The 21,287-nt window shown below is 36.3% G+C and overlaps 11 non-coding genes across 11 annotated transcripts; all 11 read right to left on the bottom strand.

Annotated features, from left to right (window-relative positions):
• Positions 1-143: 143 nt before the first annotated feature.
• On the bottom strand, positions 144-229 carry TRNAR-UCU (transfer RNA arginine (anticodon UCU)). Its single transcript is given in 2 exon segments — positions 144-179; positions 193-229. It is a non-coding gene; the product is annotated as a tRNA-Arg (tRNA).
• A 1,632-nt stretch (positions 230-1,861) lies between these two features.
• TRNAR-UCU (transfer RNA arginine (anticodon UCU)) lies at positions 1,862-1,947 on the bottom strand. The gene is given in 2 exon segments: positions 1,862-1,897; positions 1,911-1,947. It is a non-coding gene; the product is annotated as a tRNA-Arg (tRNA).
• Positions 1,948-9,819: 7,872 nt separating this feature from the next.
• On the bottom strand, positions 9,820-9,905 carry TRNAR-UCU (transfer RNA arginine (anticodon UCU)). The gene is given in 2 exon segments: positions 9,820-9,855; positions 9,869-9,905. It is a non-coding gene; the product is annotated as a tRNA-Arg (tRNA).
• A 1,630-nt stretch (positions 9,906-11,535) lies between these two features.
• Positions 11,536-11,621, bottom strand: TRNAR-UCU (transfer RNA arginine (anticodon UCU)). Its single transcript is given in 2 exon segments — positions 11,536-11,571; positions 11,585-11,621. It is a non-coding gene; the product is annotated as a tRNA-Arg (tRNA).
• A 796-nt stretch (positions 11,622-12,417) lies between these two features.
• TRNAR-UCU (transfer RNA arginine (anticodon UCU)) lies at positions 12,418-12,503 on the bottom strand. Its single transcript is given in 2 exon segments — positions 12,418-12,453; positions 12,467-12,503. It is a non-coding gene; the product is annotated as a tRNA-Arg (tRNA).
• Positions 12,504-13,275: 772 nt separating this feature from the next.
• Positions 13,276-13,361, bottom strand: TRNAR-UCU (transfer RNA arginine (anticodon UCU)). Its single transcript is given in 2 exon segments — positions 13,276-13,310; positions 13,325-13,361. It is a non-coding gene; the product is annotated as a tRNA-Arg (tRNA).
• Positions 13,362-14,994: 1,633 nt separating this feature from the next.
• TRNAR-UCU (transfer RNA arginine (anticodon UCU)) lies at positions 14,995-15,080 on the bottom strand. Its single transcript is given in 2 exon segments — positions 14,995-15,030; positions 15,044-15,080. It is a non-coding gene; the product is annotated as a tRNA-Arg (tRNA).
• A 1,629-nt stretch (positions 15,081-16,709) lies between these two features.
• TRNAR-UCU (transfer RNA arginine (anticodon UCU)) lies at positions 16,710-16,795 on the bottom strand. Its single transcript is given in 2 exon segments — positions 16,710-16,745; positions 16,759-16,795. It is a non-coding gene; the product is annotated as a tRNA-Arg (tRNA).
• A 796-nt stretch (positions 16,796-17,591) lies between these two features.
• Positions 17,592-17,677, bottom strand: TRNAR-UCU (transfer RNA arginine (anticodon UCU)). Its single transcript is given in 2 exon segments — positions 17,592-17,627; positions 17,641-17,677. It is a non-coding gene; the product is annotated as a tRNA-Arg (tRNA).
• Positions 17,678-18,449: 772 nt separating this feature from the next.
• On the bottom strand, positions 18,450-18,535 carry TRNAR-UCU (transfer RNA arginine (anticodon UCU)). Its single transcript is given in 2 exon segments — positions 18,450-18,484; positions 18,499-18,535. It is a non-coding gene; the product is annotated as a tRNA-Arg (tRNA).
• Positions 18,536-20,168: 1,633 nt separating this feature from the next.
• Positions 20,169-20,254, bottom strand: TRNAR-UCU (transfer RNA arginine (anticodon UCU)). Its single transcript is given in 2 exon segments — positions 20,169-20,204; positions 20,218-20,254. It is a non-coding gene; the product is annotated as a tRNA-Arg (tRNA).
• Positions 20,255-21,287: the final 1,033 nt, after the last annotated feature.

The raw sequence follows: 21,287 nt of genomic DNA, 5'->3' as shown, positions 1-21,287 counted from the left end.
TAACTGGTCTTACATTTAAATGATTTTTATGTCAACAGCCTATAATTACTTTGTATATATAGTATATAGGTTTCCCATATACAATGTCTATGTTATGTATCATTTTAAGTAAATTTTAAATGTTTGCATTTGAAGCTAAAGAATAACTCTGCTGGGACTCGAACCCACAACCTTTGAATAACTACAACCTACTAGAAGTCCAATACGCTATCCATTGCGCCACAGAGCCACTGAAGCAGCAAGCGTTTGTATCGACAGTACAGCTTGTAGAATACTTTCATGTTTTAAAAGCTACAATCTGTGATGAAACAAATCTATTATGTCTTTCTTTTTTTAGTAGGATGTATATACAGAGTATTGTAGAGTAAGAGCCAAAATGTTATACTGATTTCAGAAATAGCATCCTCATTGTGTGAGGTGCAAAAAAATGTGGGGACAATTGCACCCTGTGTGAAATAGTAACTGTTTATTGCAATACAAACTAAAGACCAAAATATTTTCTAAAATGTATTTAATGTTTAGAGTGCTTAACAGTGTAGATATTCATCTTATTTCATACTATCATGATAATGTTGCTAACCTGTGTCAGATATTTCCAACATTCCTCTTGAATGCAACATCCCTGTCTGAGTTTTCCGGCTGCTGATTTCGAGTGCAAGTCCTATATCAGGTTTAAGCAATTATTTAGCTAATATGTGATAACCATGTAAGGATTACAGGTAAAAAGGATTTAATGTTTTTTGAGTGTAGATACCCTTCAAGGTCTGCATAGCTAGCTGAGCAGACTTAACATTGAATTTGGTTGCTGGTTAAATATAACAATAAGCATTTTTGATCAGCAGTTATTGATTTAAAGTATCGAAAATTGATTTGTAATTGGTGATCTTACATTGAAAAGATTTTACTTTGTATATATATATATAGTAAATAAGTCTCCTATATACAGTGTCTACGTTATGTATTATTGTAAGTAAAGTTTAAATGTTTGCATTTGAAACTAAAGAACGACTCTGGTGGGACTCGAACACAAGACCTTTGAATAACTACAACCTACTAGAAGTCAAATGCGCTGTCCATTGCACCACAGAGCCACTGATGTACCACGTTTTTGTATCAACAGTACAATGTGTTGAATACTCTTATGTTTTAAATGACAATCTGTGATGAAACTAATATTTTTATTTTTCTATTTTTTAAGTAGGCTGTAAAGAGAGTATCGTAGAGTGAGATTCAAATTTTTGTAATGATTTCAGGAATAGCTCCCACTTTGTGTGAGGTGCAAATCAATATGGGGACAATTGCACCATGTCTGATTGAGTGTTTGTTGCAAAGAAACTGAAGACAGAAACATTTTGGTAACATTTATATAGGTTTTGCATTTTTACCAGTATAGATATTTATATTAATTTATATTATAATAATTACATGGCTATCGAGTGTCAGATATTTATAACATTTCTCCCAAATGCAACAGCTATGTCTGAGTCTTCCTCTTGCGGTTTTCAAGTGCAAGTCCTATATCAGGTTTTAGCAATTGTGTAGGTTATTTGTAATACCCATCTAAGGATTTTTTATGATTTTTGAGTGTACTGTAGATACACTTTAAGCTTTGTATTCCTACGTGAGCAGACTCAACATAATATTTTCATTGCTGGTTAAAAATAACCATCCACATTTTTATTACCAGTTATTGATTTAAAGTATCTAAAATTGATTTGTAACTGGTGTTACATTTAAATGATTTTTATGTCAACAGCCTATAATTACTTTGTATATATAGTATATAGGTCTCCCATATACAATGTCTATGTTATGTATCATTTTAAGTACATTTTAAATGTTTGCATTTGAAGCTAAAGAATGACGCTGGTGGGACTCAAACCCACAACCTTTGAATAACTACAACCTACTAGAAGTCCAATGCGCTATCCATTGCGCCACAGAGCCACTGAAACAACAAGCTTTTGTATCGACAGTACAACTTGTAGAATACTTTCATGTTTTAAAAGCTACAATCTGTGATGAAACAAATCTATTATGTCTTTCTTTTTTTAGTAGGATGTATATTAGAGATGAGCGCCTGAAATTTTTCGGGTTTTGTGTTTTGGTTTTGGGTTCGGTTCCGCGGCCGTGTTTTGGGTTCGACCGCGTTTTGGCAAAACCTCACCGAATTTTTTTTGTCGGATTCGGGTGTGTTTTGGATTCGGGTGTTTTTTTCAAAAAACCCTAAAAAACAGCTTAAATCATAGAATTTGGGGGTCATTTTGATCCCATATTATTATTAACCTCAAAAACCATAATTTCCACTCATTTTCAGTCTATTCTGAATACCTCACACCTCACAATATTATTTTTAGTCCTAAAATTTGCACCGAGGTCGCTGGATGACTAAGCTAAGCGACCCTAGTGGCCGACACAAACACCTGGCCCATCTAGGAGTGTCACTGCAGTGTCACGCAGGATGGCCCTTCCAAAAAACACTCCCCAAACAGCACATGACGCAAAGAAAAAAAGAGGTGCAATGAGATAGCTGTGTGACTAAGCTCAGCGACCCAAGTGCCCGACACAAACACCTGGCCCATCTAGGAGTGGCACTGCAGTGTCACGCAGGATGTCCCTTCCAAAAAACCCTCCCCAAACAGCACATGACGCAAAGAAAAAAAGAGGCGCAATGAGGTAGCTGTGTGAGTAAGATTAGCGACCCTAGTGGCCGACACAAACACCGGGCCCATCTAGGAGTGGCACTGCAGTGTCACGCAGGATGTCCCTTCCAAAAAACCCTCCCCAAACAGCACATGACGCAAAGAAAAATAAAAGAAAAAAGAGGTGCAAGATGGAATTGTCCTTGGGCCCTCCCACCCACCCTTATGTTGTATAAACAGGACATGCACACTTTAACCAACCCATCATTTCAGTGACAGGGTCTGCCACACGACTGTGACTGATATGACGGGTTGGTTTGGACCCCCACCAAAAAAGAAGCAATTAATCTCTCCTTGCACAAACTGGCTCTACAGAGGCAAGATGTCCACCTCATCATCATCCTCCGATATATCACCGTGTACATCCCCCTCCTCACAGATTATCAATTCGTCCCCACTGGAATCCACCATCTCAGCTCCCTGTGTACTTTGTGGAGGCAATTGCTGCTGGTCAATGTCTCCGCGGAGGAATTGATTATAATTCATTTTAATGAACATCATCTTCTCCACATTTTCTGGATGTAACCTCGTACGCCGATTGCTGACAAGGTGAGCGGCGGCACTAAACACTCTTTCGGAGTACACACTTGTGGGAGGGCAACTTAGGTAGAATAAAGCCAGTTTGTGCAAGGGCCTCCAAATTGCCTCTTTTTCCTGCCAGTATAAGTACGGACTGTGTGACGTGCCTACTTGGATGCGGTCACTCATATAATCCTCCACCATTCTTTCAATGTTGAGAGAATCATATGCAGTGACAGTAGACGACATGTCCGTAATCGTTGTCAGGTCCTTCAGTCCGGACCAGATGTCAGCATCAGCAGTCGCTCCAGACTGCCCTGCATCACCGCCAGCGGGTGGGCTCGGAATTCTGAGCCTTTTCCTCGCACCCCCAGTTGCGGGAGAATGTGAAGGAGGAGATGTTGACAGGTCGCGTTCCGCTTGACTTGACAATTTTGTCACCAGCAGGTCTTTGCACCCCAGCAGACTTGTGTCTGCCGGAAAGAGAGATCCAAGGTAGGTTTTAAATCTAGGATCGAGCACGGTGGCCAAAATGTAGTGCTCTGATTTCAACAGATTGACCACCCGTGAATCCTTGTTAAGCGAATTAAGGGCTGCATCCACAAGTCCCACATGCCTAGCGGAATCGCTCCCTTTTAGCTCCTTCTTCAATGCCTCCAGCTTCTTCTGCAAAAGCCTGATGAGGGGAATGACCTGACTCAGGCAGGCAGTGTCTGAACTGACTTCACGTGTGGCAAGTTCAAAGGGCATCAGAACCTTGCACAACGTTGAAATCATTCTCCACTGCACTTGAGACAGGTGCATTCCACCTCTTATATCGTGCTCAATTGTATAGGCTTGAATGGCCTTTTGCTGCTCCTCCAACCTCTGAAGCATATAGAGGGTTGAATTCCACCTCGTTACCACTTCTTGCTTCAGATGATGGCAGGGTAGGTTCAGTAGTTTTTGGTGGTGCTCCAGTCTTCTGTACGTGGTGCCTGTACGCCGAAAGTGTCCCGCAATTCTTCTGGCCACCGACAGCATCTCTTGCACGCCCCTGTCGTTTTTTTAAAAATTCTGCACCACCAAATTCAAGGTATGTGCAAAACATGGGACGTGCTGGAATTTGCCCATATTTAATGCACACACAATATTGCTGGCGTTGTCCGATGCCACAAATCCACAGGAGAGTCCAATTGGGGTAAGCCATTCTGCGATGATCTTCCTCAGTTGCCGTAAGAGGTTTTCAGCTGTGTGCGTATTCTGGAAAGCGGTGATACAAAGCGTAGCCTGCCTAGGAAAGAGTTGGCGTTTGCGAGATGCTGCTACTGGTGCCGCCGCTGCTGTTCTTGCGGTGGGAGTCCATACATCTACCCAGTGGGCTGTCACAGTCATATAGTCCTGACCCTGCCCTGCTCCACTTGTCCACATGTCCGTGGTTAAGTGGACATTGGGTACAGCTGCATTTTTTAGGACACTGGTGACTCTTTTTCTGAGGTCTGTGTAAATTTTCGGTATCGCCTGCCTAGAGAAATGGAACCTAGATGGTATTTGGTACCGGGGACACAGTACCTCCAACAAGTCTCTAGTTGGCTCTGCAGTAATGATGGATACCGGAACCACGGTTCTCACCACCCAGGATGCCAAGGCCTCAGTTATCCGCTTTGCAGTAGGATGACTGCTGTGATATTTCATCTTCCTCGCAAAGGACTGTTGGACAGTCAATTGCTTGGTGGAAGTAGTAAAAGTGGTCTTACGACTTCCCCTCTGGGATGACCATCGACTCCCAGCAGCAACAACAGCAGCGCCAGCAGCAGTAGGCGTTACACGCAAGGATGCATCGGAGGAATCCCAGGCAGGAGAGGACTCGTCAGAATTGCCAGTGACATGGCCTGCAGGACTATTGGCATTCCTGGGGAAGGAGGAAATTGACACTGAGGGAGTTGGTGGGGTGGTTTGCGTGAGCTTGGTTACAAGAGGAAGGGATTTACTGGTCAGTGGACTGCTTCCGCTGTCACACAAAGTTTTTGAACTTGTCACTGACTTATTATGAATGCGCTGCAGGTGACGTATAAGGGAGGATGTTCCGAGGTGGTTAACGTCCTTACCCCTACTTATTACAGCTTGACAAAGGGAACACACGGCTTGACACCTGTTGTCCGCATTTCTGTTGAAATAGTTCCACACCGAAGAGCTGATTTTTTTGGTATTTTCACCAGGCATGTCAACGGCCATATTCCTCCCACGGACAACAGGTGTCTCCCCGGGTGCCTGACTTAAACAAACCACCTCACCATCAGAATCCTCCTGGTCAATTTCCTCCCCAGCGCCAGCAACACCCATATCCTCCTCATCCTGGTGTACTTCAACACTGACATCTTCAATCTGACTATCAGGAACTGGACTGCGGGTGCTCCTTCCAGCACTTGCAGGGGGCGTGCAAATGGTGGAAGGCGCATGCTCTTCACATCCAGTGTTGGGAAGGTCAGGCATCGCAACCGACACAATTGGACTCTCCTTGTGGATTTGGGATTTCGAAGAACGCACAGTTCTTTGCGGTGCTACTGCTTTTGCCAGCTTGAGTCTTTTCATTTTTCTAGCGAGAGGCTGAGTGCCTCCATCCTCATGTGAAGCTGAACCACTAGCCATGAACATAGGCCAGGGCCTCAGCCGTTCCTTGCCACTCCGTGTGGTAAATGGCATATTGGCAAGTTTACGCTTCTCCTCCGACAATTTTATTTTAGGTTTTGGAGTCCTTTTTTTACTGATATTTGGTGTTTTGGATTTGACATGCTCTGTACTATGACATTGGGCATCGGCCTTGGCAGACGACGTTGCTGGCATTTCATCGTCTCGGCCATGACTAGTGGCAGCAGCTTCAGCACGAGGTGGAAGTGGATCTTGATCTTTCCCTAATTTTGGAACCTCAACATTTTTGTTCTCCATATTTTAATAGGCACAACTAAAAGGCACCTCAGGTAAACAATGGAGATGGATGGATACTAGTATACAATTATGGACGGACTGCCGAGTGCCGACACAGAGGTAGCTACAGCCGTGAACTACCGTACTGTACTGTGTCTGCTGCTAATATAGACTGGTTGATAAAGAGATGTAGTAGTATGTATGTATAAAGAAGAAAGAAAAAAAAACCACGGGTAGGTGGTATACAATTATGGACGGACTGCCGAGTGCCGACACAGAGGTAGCTACAGCCGTGAACTACCGTACTGTACTGTGTCTGCTGCTAATATAGACTGGTTGATAAAGAGATGTAGTAGTATGTATGTATAAAGAAGAAAGAAAAAAAAACCACGGGTAGGTGGTATACAATTATGGACGGACTGCCGAGTGCCGACACAGAGGTAGCTACAGCCGTGAACTACCGTACTGTACTGTGTCTGCTGCTAATATAGACTGGTTGATAAAGAGATGTAGTAGTATGTATGTATAAAGAAGAAAGAAAAAAAAACCACGGGTAGGTGGTATACAATTATGGACGGACTGCCGAGTGCCGACACAGAGGTAGCTACAGCCGTGAACTACCGTACTGTACTGTGTCTGCTGCTAATATAGACTGGTTGATAAAGAGATGTAGTAGTATGTATGTATAAAGAAGAAAGAAAAAAAAACCACGGGTAGGTGGTATACAATTATGGACGGACTGCCGAGTGCCGACACAGAGGTAGCTACAGCCGTGAACTACCGTACTGTGTCTGCTGCTAATATAGACTGGTTGATAAAGAGATGTAGTAGTATGTATGTATAAAGAAGAAAGAAAAAAAAACCACGGGTAGGTGGTATACAATTATGGACGGACTGCCGAGTGCCGACACAGAGGTAGCTACAGCCGTGAACTACCGTACTGTACTGTGTCTGCTGCTAATATAGACTGGTTGATAAAGAGATGTAGTAGTATGTATGTATAAAGAAGAAGGAAAAAAAAACCACGGGTAGGTGGTATACAATTATGGACGGACTGCCGAGTGCCGACACAGAGGTAGCTACAGCCGTGAACTACCGTACTGTGTCTGCTGCTAATATAGACTGGTTGATAAAGAGATGTAGTAGTATGTATGTATAAAGAAGAAAGAAAAAAAAACCTCGGGTAGGTGGTATACAATTATGGACGGACTGCCGAGTGCCGACACAGAGGTAGCTACAGCCGTGAACTACCGTACTGTGTCTGCTGCGACTGGATGATAAATAATGATATAAAAAATATATATATATCACTACTGCAGCCGGACAGGTATATATATTATATAATGACGGACCTGCTGGACACTGTCTGTCAGCAGAATGAGTTTTTTATAGAATAAAAAAAAAAACACCACACAAGTGAAGTCACACGACGAGTGTTTAACTTTTTCAGGCAATCACACAATATAGTATACTACTAACTATACTGGTGGTCAGTGTGGTCAGGTCACTGGTCAGTCACACTGGCAGTGGCACTCCTGCAGCAAAAGTGTGCACTGTTTAATTTTAATATAATATGTACTCCTGGCTCCTGCTATAACCTATAACTGGCACTGCAGTGCTCCCCAGTCTCCCCCACAATTATAAGCTGTGTGAGCTGAGCACAGTCAGATATATATACATAGATGATGCAGCACACTGGGCTGAGCAGTGCACACAGATATGGTATGTGACTGAGTCACTGTGTGTATCGTTTTTTTCAGGCAGAGAACGGATATATTAAATAAAACTGCACTGTCTGGTGGTCACTGTGGTCAGTCACTAGTAAACTCTGCACTCTCTACACTTCTACAGTACTCCTAAGCTCCAGTAAATCAGGTCAATCTCTCTCTCTCTTCTAATCTAAATGGAGAGGACGCCAGCCACGTCCTCTCCCTATCAATCTCAATGCACGTGTGAAAATGGCGGCGACGCGCGGCTCCTTATATAGAATCCGAGTCTCGCGAGAATCCGACAGCGTCATGATGACGTTCGGGCGCGCTCGGGTTAACCGAGCAAGGCGGGAAGATCCGAGTCGCTCGGACCCGTGAAAAAAAACATAAAGTTCGTGCGGGTTCGGATTCAGAGAAACCGAACCCGCTCATCTCTAATGTATATACACAGTATTGTAGAGTAAGAGCCAAAATGTTATACTGATTTCAGAAATAGCATCCTCATTGTGTGAGGTGCAAAAAAATGTGGGGACAATTGCACCCTGTGTGAAATAGTAACTGTTTATTGCAATACAAACTAAAGACCAAAATATTTTCTAAAATGTATTTAATGTTTAGAGTGCTGAACAGTGTAGATATTCATCTTATTTCATACTATCATGATAATGTTGCTAACCTGTGTCAGATATTTCCAACATTCCTCTTGAATGCAACATCCCTGTCTGAGTTTTCCGGCTGCTGATTTCGAGTGCAAGTCCTATATCAGGTTTAAGCAATTATTTAGCTAATATGTGATAACCATGTAAGGATTACAGGTAAAAAGGATTTAATGTTTTTTGAGTGTAGATACCCTTCAAGGTCTGCATAGCTAGCTGAGCAGACTCAACATTGAATTTGGTTGCTGGTTAAATATTTCAATAAGCATTTTTGATCAGCAGTTATTGATTTAAAGTATCGAAAATTGATTTGTAATTGGTGACCTTACATTGAAAAGATTTTTATGTCACCAGCCTATCATTACTTTGTATATATATATATATATATATAGTAAATAAGTCTCCTGTATACAATGTCTACGTTATGTATTATTGTAAGTAAACTTTAAATCTTTGCATTTGAAACTAAATAACGACTCTGGTGGGACTCGAACCCACAACCTTTGAATAACTACAATCTACTAGAAGTCCAATGAGCTATCCATCGCGCCACAGAGCCACTGATGTATCATATTTTTGTATCAACAGTACAATGTGTTGAATACTCTTATGATTTAAATGACACAATCTGTGATGAAACTAATCTTTTTATTTTTCTATTTTTTAAGTATGCTGTAAAGAGAGTATCGTAGAGTGAGAGTAAAATTTTTGTAATGATATCAGAAATAGCTCCCACTTTGTGTGAGGTGCATATCAATATGGGGACAATTGCACCATGTCTGATTGAGTGTTTGTTGCAAAGAAACTGAAGACAGAAACATTTTGGTAACATTTATATAGGTTTTGTATTTTACCAGTATAGATATTTATATTAATTTATATTATAATAATTACATGGCTATCGAGTGTCAGATATTTATAACATTTCTCCCAAATGCAACAGCTATGTCTGAGTCTTCCTCTTGCTGTTTTCAAGTGCAAGTCCTATATCAGGTTTTAGCAATTGTGTAGGTTATTTGTAATACCCATCTATGGATTTTTTATGATTTTGAGTGTACTGTAGATACCCTTTAAGCTTTGTATTCCTACGTGAGCAGACTCAACATAATATTTTCATTGCTGGTTAAAAATAACCATCCACATTTTTATTACCAGTTATTGATTTAAAGTATCTAAAATTGATTTGTAACTGGTGTTACATTTAAATGATTTTTATGTCAACAGCCTATAATTACTTTGTATATATAGTATATAGGTCTCCCATATACAATGTCTATGTTATGTATCATTTTAAGTAAATTTTAAATGTTTGCATTTGAAGCTAAAGAATGACTCTGATGGGACTCTAACCCACAACCTTTGAATAATTACAACCTACTAGAAGTCCAATGCGCTATCCATTGCGCCACAGAGCCACTGAAGCAGCAAGCGTTTGTATCGACAGTACAACTTGTAGAATACTTTCATGTTTTAAAAGCTACAATCTGTGATGAAACAAATCTATTATGTCTTTCTTTTTTTAGTAGGATGTATATACAGAGTATTGTAGAGTAAGAGCCAAAATTTTATACTGATTTCAGAAATAGCATCCTTATTGTGTGAGGTGCAAAAAAATGTGGGGACAATTGCACCCTGTGTGAAATAGTAACTGTTTATTGCAATACAAACTAAAGACCAAAATATTTTCTAAAATGTATTTAATGTTTAGAGTGCTTAAACATTATTTCATACTATAATGATAATGTTGCTAACCTGTGTCAGATATTTCCAACATTCCTCTTGAATGCAACATCCCTGTCTAAGTTTTCAGGCTGCTGATTTCGAGTGCAAGTCCTATATCAGGTTTAAGCAATTATTTAGCTAATATGTGATAACCATGTAAGGATTACAGGTAAAAAGGATGTAATGTTTTTTGAGTGTAGATACCCTTCAAGGTCTGCATAGCTAGCTGAGCAGACTCAACATTGAATTTGGTTGCTGGTTAAATATAACAATAAGCATTTTTGATCAGCAGTTATTGATTTAAAGTATCGAAAATTGATTTGTAATTGGTGATCTTACATTGAAAAGATTTTACTTTGTATATATATATATATATATATATATAGTAAATAAGTCTCCTATATACAATGTCTACGTTATGTATTATTGTAAGTAAAGTTTAAATGTTTGCATTTGAAACTAAAGAACGACTCTGGTGTGACTCAAACACAAGACCTTTGAATAACTACAACCTACTAGAAGTCAAATGCGCTGTCCATTGCACCACAGAGCCACTGATGTACCACGTTTTTGTATCAACAGTACAATGTGTTGAATACTCTTATGTTTTAAATGACAATCTGTGATGAAACTAATCTTTTTATTTTTCTATTTTTTAAGTAGGCTGTAAAGAGAGTATCGTAGAGTGAGATTCAAATTTTTGTAATGATTTCAGGAATAGCTCCCACTTTGTGTGAGGTGCAAATCAATATGGGGACAATTGCAGCATGTCTGATTGAGTGTTTGTTGCAAAGAAACTGAAGACAGAAACATTTTGGTAACATTTATATAGGTTTTGCATTTTTACCAGTATAGATATTTATATTAATTTATATTATAATAATTACATGGCTATCGAGTGTCAGATATTTATAACATTTCTCCCAAATGCAACAGCTATGTCTGAGTCTTCCTCTTGCGGTTTTCAAGTGCAAGTCCTATATCAGGTTTTAGCAATTGTGTAGGTTATTTGTAATACCCATCTAAGGATTTTTTATGATTTTTGAGTGTACTGTAGATACACTTTAAGCTTTGTATTCCTACGTGAGCAGACTCAACATAATATTTTCATTGCTGGTTAAAAATAACCATCCACATTTTTATTACCAGTTATTGATTTAAAGTATCTAAAATTGATTTGTAACTGGTGTTACATTTAAATGATTTTTATGTCAACAGCCTATAATTACTTTGTATATATAGTATATAGGTCTCCCATATACAATGTCTATGTTATGTATCATTTTAAGTAAATTTTAAATGTTTGCATTTGAAGCTAAAGAATGACTCTGGTGGGACTCAAACCCACAACCTTTGAATAACTACAACCTACTAGAAGTCCAATGCGCTATCCATTGCGCCACAGAACCACTGAAGCAGCAAGCGTTTGTATCGACAGTACAACTTGTAGAATACTTTCATGTTTTAAAAGCTACAATCTGTGATGAAACAAATCTATTATGTCTTTCTTTTTTTAGTAGGATGTATATACAGAGTATTGTAGAGTAAGAGCCAAAATTTTATACTGATTTCAGAAATAGCATCCTCATTGTGTGAGGTGCAAAAAAATGTGGGGACAATTGCACCCTGTGTGAAATAGTAACTGTTTATTGCAATACAAACTAAAGACCAAAATATTTTCTAAAATGTATTTAATGTTTAGAGTGCTTAACAGTGTAGATATTCATCTTATTTCATACTATCATGATAATGTTGCTAACCTGTGTCAGATATTTCCAACATTCCTCTTGAATGCAACATCCCTGTCTGAGTTTTCCGGCTGCTGATTTCGAGTGCAAGTCCTATATCAGGTTTAAGCAATTATTTAGCTAATATGTGATAACCATGTAAGGATTACAGGTAAAAAGGATTTAATGTTTTTTGAGTGTAGATACCCTTCAAGGTCTGCATAGCTAGCTGAGCAGACTCAACATTGAATTTGGTTGCTGGTTAAATATAACAATAAGCATTTTTGATCAGCAGTTATTGATTTAAAGTATCGAAAATTGATTTGTAATTGGTGATCTTACATTGAAAAGATTTTTATGTCACCAGCCTATCATTACTTTGTATAAATATATATAGTAAATAAGTCTCCTGTATACAATGTCTACGTTATGTATTATTGTAAGTAAACTTTAAATCTTGTCATTTGAAACTAAAGAATGACTCTGGTGGGACTCGAACCCACAACCTTTGAATAACTACAACCTACTAGAAGTCCAATGCGCTATCCATTGCGCCACAGAGCCACTGATGTATCATACTTTTGTATCAACAGTACAATGTGTTGAATACTCTTATGTTTTAAATGACACAATCTGTGATGAAACTAATCTTTTTATTTTTCTATTTTTTAAGTATGCTGTAAAGAGAGTATCGTAGAGTGAGAGTAAAATTTTTGTAATGATTTCAGAAATAGCTCCCACTTTGTGTGAGGTGCAAATCAATATGGGGACAATTGCACCATGTCTGATTGAGTGTTTGTTCCAAAGAAACTGAAGACAGAAACATTTTGGTAACATTTATATAGGTTTTGTATTTTTACCAGTATATATATTTATATTAATTTATATTATAATAATTACATGGCTATCGAGTGTCAGATATTTATAACATTTCTCCCAAATGCAACAGCTATGTCTGAGTCTTCCTCTTGCTGTTTTCAAGTGCAAGTCCTATATCAGGTTTTAGCAATTGTGTAGGTTATTTGTAATACACATCTAAGGATTTTTTATGATTTTTGAGTGTACTGTAGATACACTTTAAGCTTTGTATTCCTACGTGAGCAGACTCAACATAATATTTTGATTGCTGGTTAAAAATAACCATCCACATTTTTATTACCAGTTATTGATTTAAAGTATCTAAAATTGATTTGTAACTGGTCTTACATTTAAATGATTTTTATGTCAACAGCCTATAATTACTTTGTATATATAGTATATAGGTTTCCCATATACAATGTCTATGTTATGTATCATTTTAAGTAAATTTTAAATGTTTGCATTTGAAGCTAAAGAATGACTCTGCTGGGACTTGAACCCACAACCTTTGAATAACTACAACCTACTAGAAGTCAAATACGCTATCCATTGCGCCACAGAGCCACTGAAGCAGCAAGCGTTTGTATCGACAGTACAGCTTGTAGAATACTTTCATGTTTTAAAAGCTACAATCTGTGATGAAACAAATCTATTATGTCTTTCTTTTTTTTAGTAGGATGTATATACAGAGTATTGTAGAGTAAGAGCCAAAATTTTATACTGATTTCAGAAATAGCATCCTCATTGTGTGAGGTGCAAAAAAATGTGGGGACAATTGCACCCTGTGTGAAATAGTAACTGTTTATTGCAATACAAACTAAAGACCAAAATATTTTCTAAAATGTATTTAATGTTTAGAGTGCTTAACAGTGTAGATATTCATCTTATTTCATACTATCATGATAATGTTGCTAACCTGTGTCAGATATTTCCAACATTCCTCTTGAATGCAACATCCCTGTCTGAGTTTTCCGGCTGCTGATTTCGAGTGCAAGTCCTATATCAGGTTTAAGCAATTATTTAGCTAATATGTGATAACCATGTAAGGATTACAGGTAAAAAGGATTAAATGTTTTTTGAGTGTAGATACCCTTCAAGGTCTGCATAGCTAGCTGAGCAGACTCAACATTGAATTTGGTTGCTGGTTAAATATAACAATAAGCATTTTTGATCAGCAGTTATTGATTTAAAGTATCGAAAATTGATTTGTAATTGGTGATCTTACATTGAAAAGATTTTACTTTGTATATATATATATAGTAAATAAGTCTCCTATATACAGTGTCTACGTTATGTATTATTGTAAGTAAAGTTTAAATGTTTGCATTTAGAACTAAAGAACGACTCTGGTGGGACTCGAACACAAGACCTGTGAATAACTACAACCTACTAGAAGTCAAATGCGCTGTCCATTGCACCACAGAGCCACTGATGTACCACGTTTTTGTATCAACAGTACAATGTGTTGAATACTCTTATGTTTTAAATGACAATCTGTGATGAAACTAATCTTTTTATTTTTCTATTTTTTAAGTAGGCTGTAAAGAGAGTATCGTAGAGTGAGATTCAAATTTTTGTAATGATTTCAGGAATAGCTCCCACTTTGTGTGAGGTGCAAATCAATATGGGGACAATTGCACCATGTCTGATTGAGTGTTTGTTGCAAAGAAACTGAAGACAGAAACATTTTGGTAACATTTATATAGGTTTTGCATTTTTACCAGTGTAGATATTTATATTAATTTATATTATAATAATTACATGGCTATCGAGTGTCAGATATTTATAACATTTCTCCCAAATGCAACAGCTATGTCTGAGTCTTCCTCTTGCGGTTTTCAAGTGCAAGTCCTATATCAGGTTTTAGCAATTGTGTAGGTTATTTGTAATACCCATCTAAGGATTTTTTATGATTTTTGAGTGTACTGTAGATACACTTTAAGCTTTGTATTCCTACGTGAGCAGACTCAACATAATATTTTCATTGCTGGTTAAAAATAACCATCCACATTTTTATTACCAGTTATTGATTTAAAGTATCTAAAATTGATTTGTAACTGGTGTTACATTTAAATGATTTTTATGTCAACAGCCTATAATTACTTTGTATATATAGTATATAGGTCTCCCATATACAATGTCTATGTTATGTATCATTTTAAGTAAATTTTAAATGTTTGCATTTGAAGCTAAAGAATGACTCTGGTGGGACTCAAACCCACAACCTTTGAATAACTACAACCTACTAGAAGTCCAATGCGCTATCCATTGCGCCACAGAGCCAATGAAGCAGCAAGCTTTTGTATCGACAGTACAACTTGTAGAATACTTTCATGTTTTAAAAGCTACAATCTGTGATGAAACAAATCTATTATGTCTTTCTTTTTTTAGTAGGATGTATATACAGAGTATTGTAGAGTAAGAGCCAAAATTTTATACTGATTTCAGAAATAGCATCCTTATTGTGTGAGGTGCAAAAAAATGTGGGGACAATTGCACCCTGTGTGAAATAGTAACTGTTTATTGCAATACAAACTAAAGACCAAAATATTTTCTAAAATGTATTTAATGTTTAGAGTGCTTAAACATTATTTCATACTATAATGATAATGTTGCTAACCTGTGTCAGATATTTCCAACATTCCTCTTGAATGCAACATCCCTGTCTAAGTTTTCAGGCTGCTGATTTCGAGTGCAAGTCCTATATCAGGTTTAAGCAATTATTTAGCTAATATGTGATAACCATGTAAGGATTACAGGTAAAAAGGATTTAATGTTTTTTGAGTGTAGATACCCTTCAAGGTCTGCATAGCTAGCTGAGCAGACTCAACATTGAATTTGGTTGCTGGTTAAATATAACAATAAGCATTTTTGATCAGCAGTTATTGATTTAAAGTATCGAAAATTGATTTGTAATTGGTGATCTTACATTGAAAAGATTTTACTTTGTATATATATATATATATATATATATAGTAAATAAGTCTCCTATATACAATGTCTACGTTATGTATTATTGTAAGTAAAGTTTAAATGTTTGCATTTGAAACTAAAGAACGACTCTGGTGTGACTCAAACACAAGACCTTTGAATAACTACAACCTACTAGAAGTCAAATGCGCTGTCCATTGCACCACAGAGCCACTGATGTACCACGTTTTTGTATCAACAGTACAATGTGTTGAATACTCTTATGTTTTAAATGACAATCTGTGATGAAACTAATCTTTTTATTTTTCTATTTTTTAAGTAGGCTGTAAAGAGAGTATCGTAGAGTGAGATTCAAATTTTTGTAATGATTTCAGGAATAGCTCCCACTTTGTGTGAGGTGCAAATCAATATGGGGACAATTGCAGCATGTCTGATTGAGTGTTTGTTGCAAAGAAACTGAAGACAGAAACATTTTGGTAACATTTATATAGGTTTTGCATTTTTACCAGTATAGATATTTATATTAATTTATATTATAATAATTACATGGCTATCGAGTGTCAGATATTTATAACATTTCTCCCAAATGCAACAGCTATGTCTGAGTCTTCCTCTTGCGGTTTTCAAGTGCAAGTCCTATATCAGGTTTTAGCAATTGTGTAGGTTATTTGTAATACCCATCTAAGGATTTTTTATGATTTTTGAGTGTACTGTAGATACACTTTAAGCTTTGTATTCCTACGTGAGCAGACTCAACATAATATTTTCATTGCTGGTTAAAAATAACCATCCACATTTTTATACCAGTTATTGATTTAAAGTATCTAAAATTGATTTGTAACTGGTGTTACATTTAAATGATTTTTATGTCAACAGCCTATAATTACTTTGTATATATAGTATATAGGTCTCCCATATACAATGTCTATGTTATGTATCATTTTAAGTAAATTTTAAATGTTTGCATTTGAAGCTAAAGAATGACTCTGGTGGGACTCAAACCCACAACCTTTGAATAACTACAACCTACTAGAAGTCCAATGCGCTATCCATTGCGCCACAGAGCCACTGAAGCAGCAAGCGTTTGTATCGACAGTACAACTTGTAGAATACTTTCATGTTTTAAAAGCTACAATCTGTGATGAAACAAATCTATTATGTCTTTCTTTTTTTAGTAGGATGTATATACAGAGTATTGTAGAGTAAGAGCCAAAATTTTATACTGATTTCAGAAATAGCATCCTCATTGTGTGAGGTGCAAAAAAATGTGGGGACAATTGCACCCTGTGTGAAATAGTAACTGTTTATTGCAATACAAACTAAAGACCAAAATATTTTCTAAAATGTATTTAATGTTTAGAGTGCTTAACAGTGTAGATATTCATCTTATTTCATACTATCATGATAATGTTGCTAACCTGTGTCAGATATTTCCAACATTCCTCTTGAATGCAACATCCCTGTCTGAGTTTTCCGGCTGCTGATTTCGAGTGCAAGTCCTATATCAGGTTTAAGCAATTATTTAGCTAATATGTGATAACCATGTAAGGATTACAGGTAAAAAGGATTTAATGTTTTTTGAGTGTAGATACCCTTCAAGGTCTGCATAGCTAGCTGAGCAGACTCAACATTGAATTTGGTTGCTGGTTAAATATAACAATAAGCATTTTTGATCAGCAGTTATTGATTTAAAGTATCGAAAATTGATTTGTAATTGGTGATCTTACATTGAAAAGATTTTTATGTCACCAGCCTATCATTACTTTGTATAAATATATATAGTAAATAAGTCTCCTGTATACAATGTCTACGTTATGTATTATTGTAAGTAAACTTTAAATCTTGTCATTTGAAACTAAAGAATGACTCTGGTGGGACTCGAACCCACAACCTTTGAATAACTACAACCTACTAGAAGTCCAATGCGCTATCCATTGCGCCACAGAGCCACTGAAGTATCATACTTTTGTATCAACAGTACAATGTGTTGAATACTCTTATGTTTTAAATGACACAATCTGTGATGAAACTAATCTTTTTATTTTTCTATTTTTTAAGTATGCTGTAAAGAGAGTATCGTAGAGTGAGAGTAAAATTTTTGTAATGATTTCAGAAATAGCTCCCACTTTGTGTGAGGTGCAAATCAATATGGGGACAATTGCACCATGTCTGATTGAGTGTTTGTTCCAAAGAAACTGAAGACAGAAACATTTTGGTAACATTTATATAGGTTTTGTATTTTTACCAGTATATATATTTATATTAATTTATATTATAATAATTACATGGCTATCGAGTGTCAGATATTTATAACATTTCTCCCAAATGCAACAGCTATGTCTGAGTCTTCCTCTTGCTGTTTTCAAGTGCAAGTCCTATATCAGGTTTTAGCAATTGTGTAGGTTATTTGTAATACACATCTAAGGATTTTTTATGATTTTTGAGTGTACTGTAGATACACTTTAAGCTTTGTATTCCTACGTGAGCAGACTCAACATAATATTTTGATTGCTGGTTAAAAATAACCATCCACATTTTTATTACCAGTTATTGATTTAAAGTATCTAAAATTGATTTGTAACTGGTCTTACATTTAAATGATTTTTATGTCAACAGCCTATAATTACTTTGTATATATAGTATATAGGTTTCCCATATACAATGTCTATGTTATGTATCATTTTAAGTAAATTTTAAATGTTTGCATTTGAAGCTAAAGAATGACTCTGCTGGGACTTGAACCCACAACCTTTGAATAACTACAACCTACTAGAAGTCAAATACGCTATCCATTGCGCCACAGAGCCACTGAAGCAGCAAGCGTTTGTATCGACAGTACAGCTTGTAGAATACTTTCATGTTTTAAAAGCTACAATCTGTGATGAAACAAATCTATTATGTCTTTCTTTTTTTTAGTAGGATGTATATACAGAGTATTGTAGAGTAAGAGCCAAAATTTTATACTGATTTCAGAAATAGCATCCTCATTGTGTGAGGTGCAAAAAAATGTGGGGACAATTGCACCCTGTGTGAAATAGTAACTGTTTATTGCAATACAAACTAAAGACCAAAATATTTTCTAAAATGTATTTAATGTTTAGAGTGCTTAACAGTGTAGATATTCATCTTATTTCATACTATCATGATAATGTTGCTAACCTGTGTCAGATATTTCCAACATTCCTCTTGAATGCAACATCCCTGTCTGAGTTTTCCGGCTGCTGATTTCGAGTGCAAGTCCTATATCAGGTTTAAGCAATTATTTAGCTAATATGTGATAACCATGTAAGGATTACAGGTAAAAAGGATTTAATGTTTTTTGAGTGTAGATACCCTTCAAGGTCTGCATAGCTAGCTGAGCAGACTCAACATTGAATTTGGTTGCTGGTTAAATATAACAATAAGCATTTTTGATCAGCAGTTATTGATTTAAAGTATCGAAAATTGATTTGTAATTGGTGATCTTACATTGAAAAGATTTTACTTTGTATATATATATATAGTAAATAAGTCTCCTATATACAGTGTCTACGTTATGTATTATTGTAAGTAAAGTTTAAATGTTTGCATTTAGAACTAAAGAACGACTCTGGTGGGACTCGAACACAAGACCTGTGAATAACTACAACCTACTAGAAGTCAAATGCGCTGTCCATTGCACCACAGAGCCACTGATGTACCATGTTTTTGTATCAACAGTACAATGTGTTGAATACTCTTATGTTTTAAATGACAATCTGTGATGAAACTAATCTTTTTATTTTTCTATTTTTTAAGTAGGCTGTAAAGAGAGTATCGTAGAGTGAGATTCAAATTTTTGTAATGATTTCAGGAATAGCTCCCACTTTGTGTGAGGTGCAAATCAATATGGGGACAATTGCACCATGTCTGATTGAGTGTTTGTTGCAAAGAAACTGAAGACAGAAACATTTTGGTAACATTTATATAGGTTTTGCATTTTTACCAGTATAGATATTTATATTAATTTATATTATAATAATTACATGGCTATCGAGTGTCAGATATTTATAACATTTCTCCCAAATGCAACAGCTATGTCTGAGTCTTCCTCTTGCGGTTTTCAAGTGCAAGTCCTATATCAGGTTTTAGCAATTGTGTAGGTTATTTGTAATACCCATCTAAGGATTTTTTATGATTTTTGAGTGTACTGTAGATACACTTTAAGCTTTGTATTCCTACATGAGCAGACTCAACATAATATTTTCATTGCTGGTTAAAAATAACCATCCACATTTTTATTACCAGTTATTGATTTAAAGTATCTAAAATTGATTTGTAACTGGTCTTACATTTAAATGATTTTTATGTCAACAGCCTATAATTACTTTGTATATATAGTATATAGGTCTCCCATATACAATGTCTATGTTATGTATCATTTTAAGTAAATTTTAAATGTTTGCATTTGAAGCTAAAGAATGACTCTGGTGGGACTCAAACCCACAACCTTTGAATAACTACAACCTACTAGAAGTCCAATACGCTATCCATTGCGCCACAGAGCCAATGAAGCAGCAAGCTTTTGTATCGACAGTACAACTTGTAGAATACTTTCATGTTTTAAAAGCTACAATCTGTGATGAAACAAATCTATTATGTCTTTCTTTTTTTAGTAGGATGTATATACAGAGTATTGTAGAGTAAGAGCCAAAATTTTATACTGATTTCAGAAATAGCATCCTTATTGTGTGAGGTGCAAAAAAATGTGGGGACAATTGCACCCTGTGTGAAATAGTAACTGTTTATTGCAATACAAACTAAAGACCAAAATATTTTCTAAAATGTATTTAATGTTTAGAGTGCTTAAACATTATTTCATACTATAATGATAATGTTGCTAACCTGTGTCAGATATTTCCAACATTCCTCTTGAATGCAACATCCCTGTCTAAGTTTTCAGGCTGCTGATTTCGAGTGCAAGTCCTATATCAGGTTTAAGCAATTATTTAGCTAATATGTGATAACCATGTAAGGATTACAGGTAAAAAGGATTTAATGTTTTTTGAGTGTAGATACCCTTCAAGGTCTGCATAGCTAGCTGAGCAGACTCAACATTGAATTTGGTTGCTGGTTAAATATAACAATAAGCATTTTTGATCAGCAGTTATTGATTTAAAGTATCGAAAATTGATTTGTAATTGGTGATCTTACATTGAAAAGATTTTACTTTGTATATATATATATATATATATATATATAGTAAATAAGTCTCCTATATACAATGTCTACGTTATGTATTATTGTAAGTAAAGTTTAAATGTTTGCATTTGAAACTAAAGAACGACTCTGGTGTGACTCAAACACAAGACCTTTGAATAACTACAACCTACTAGAAGTCAAATGCGCTGTCCATTGCACCACAGAGCCACTGATGTACCACGTTTTTGTATCAACAGTACAATGTGTTGAATACTCTTATGTTTTAAATGACAATCTGTGATGAAACTAATCTTTTTATTTTTCTATTTTTTAAGTAGGCTGTAAAGAGAGTATCGTAGAGTGAGATTCAAATTTTTGTAATGATTTCAGGAATAGCTC

This window comes from Pseudophryne corroboree, chromosome 4, assembly GCF_028390025.1.
Source record: "Pseudophryne corroboree isolate aPseCor3 chromosome 4, aPseCor3.hap2, whole genome shotgun sequence".
Classification (NCBI taxonomy): Eukaryota; Metazoa; Chordata; class Amphibia; order Anura; family Myobatrachidae; genus Pseudophryne; species Pseudophryne corroboree.
The sequence above is the reverse complement of the archived record's forward strand: the minus strand, read 5'-3'. Positions and strand labels throughout refer to the sequence as shown.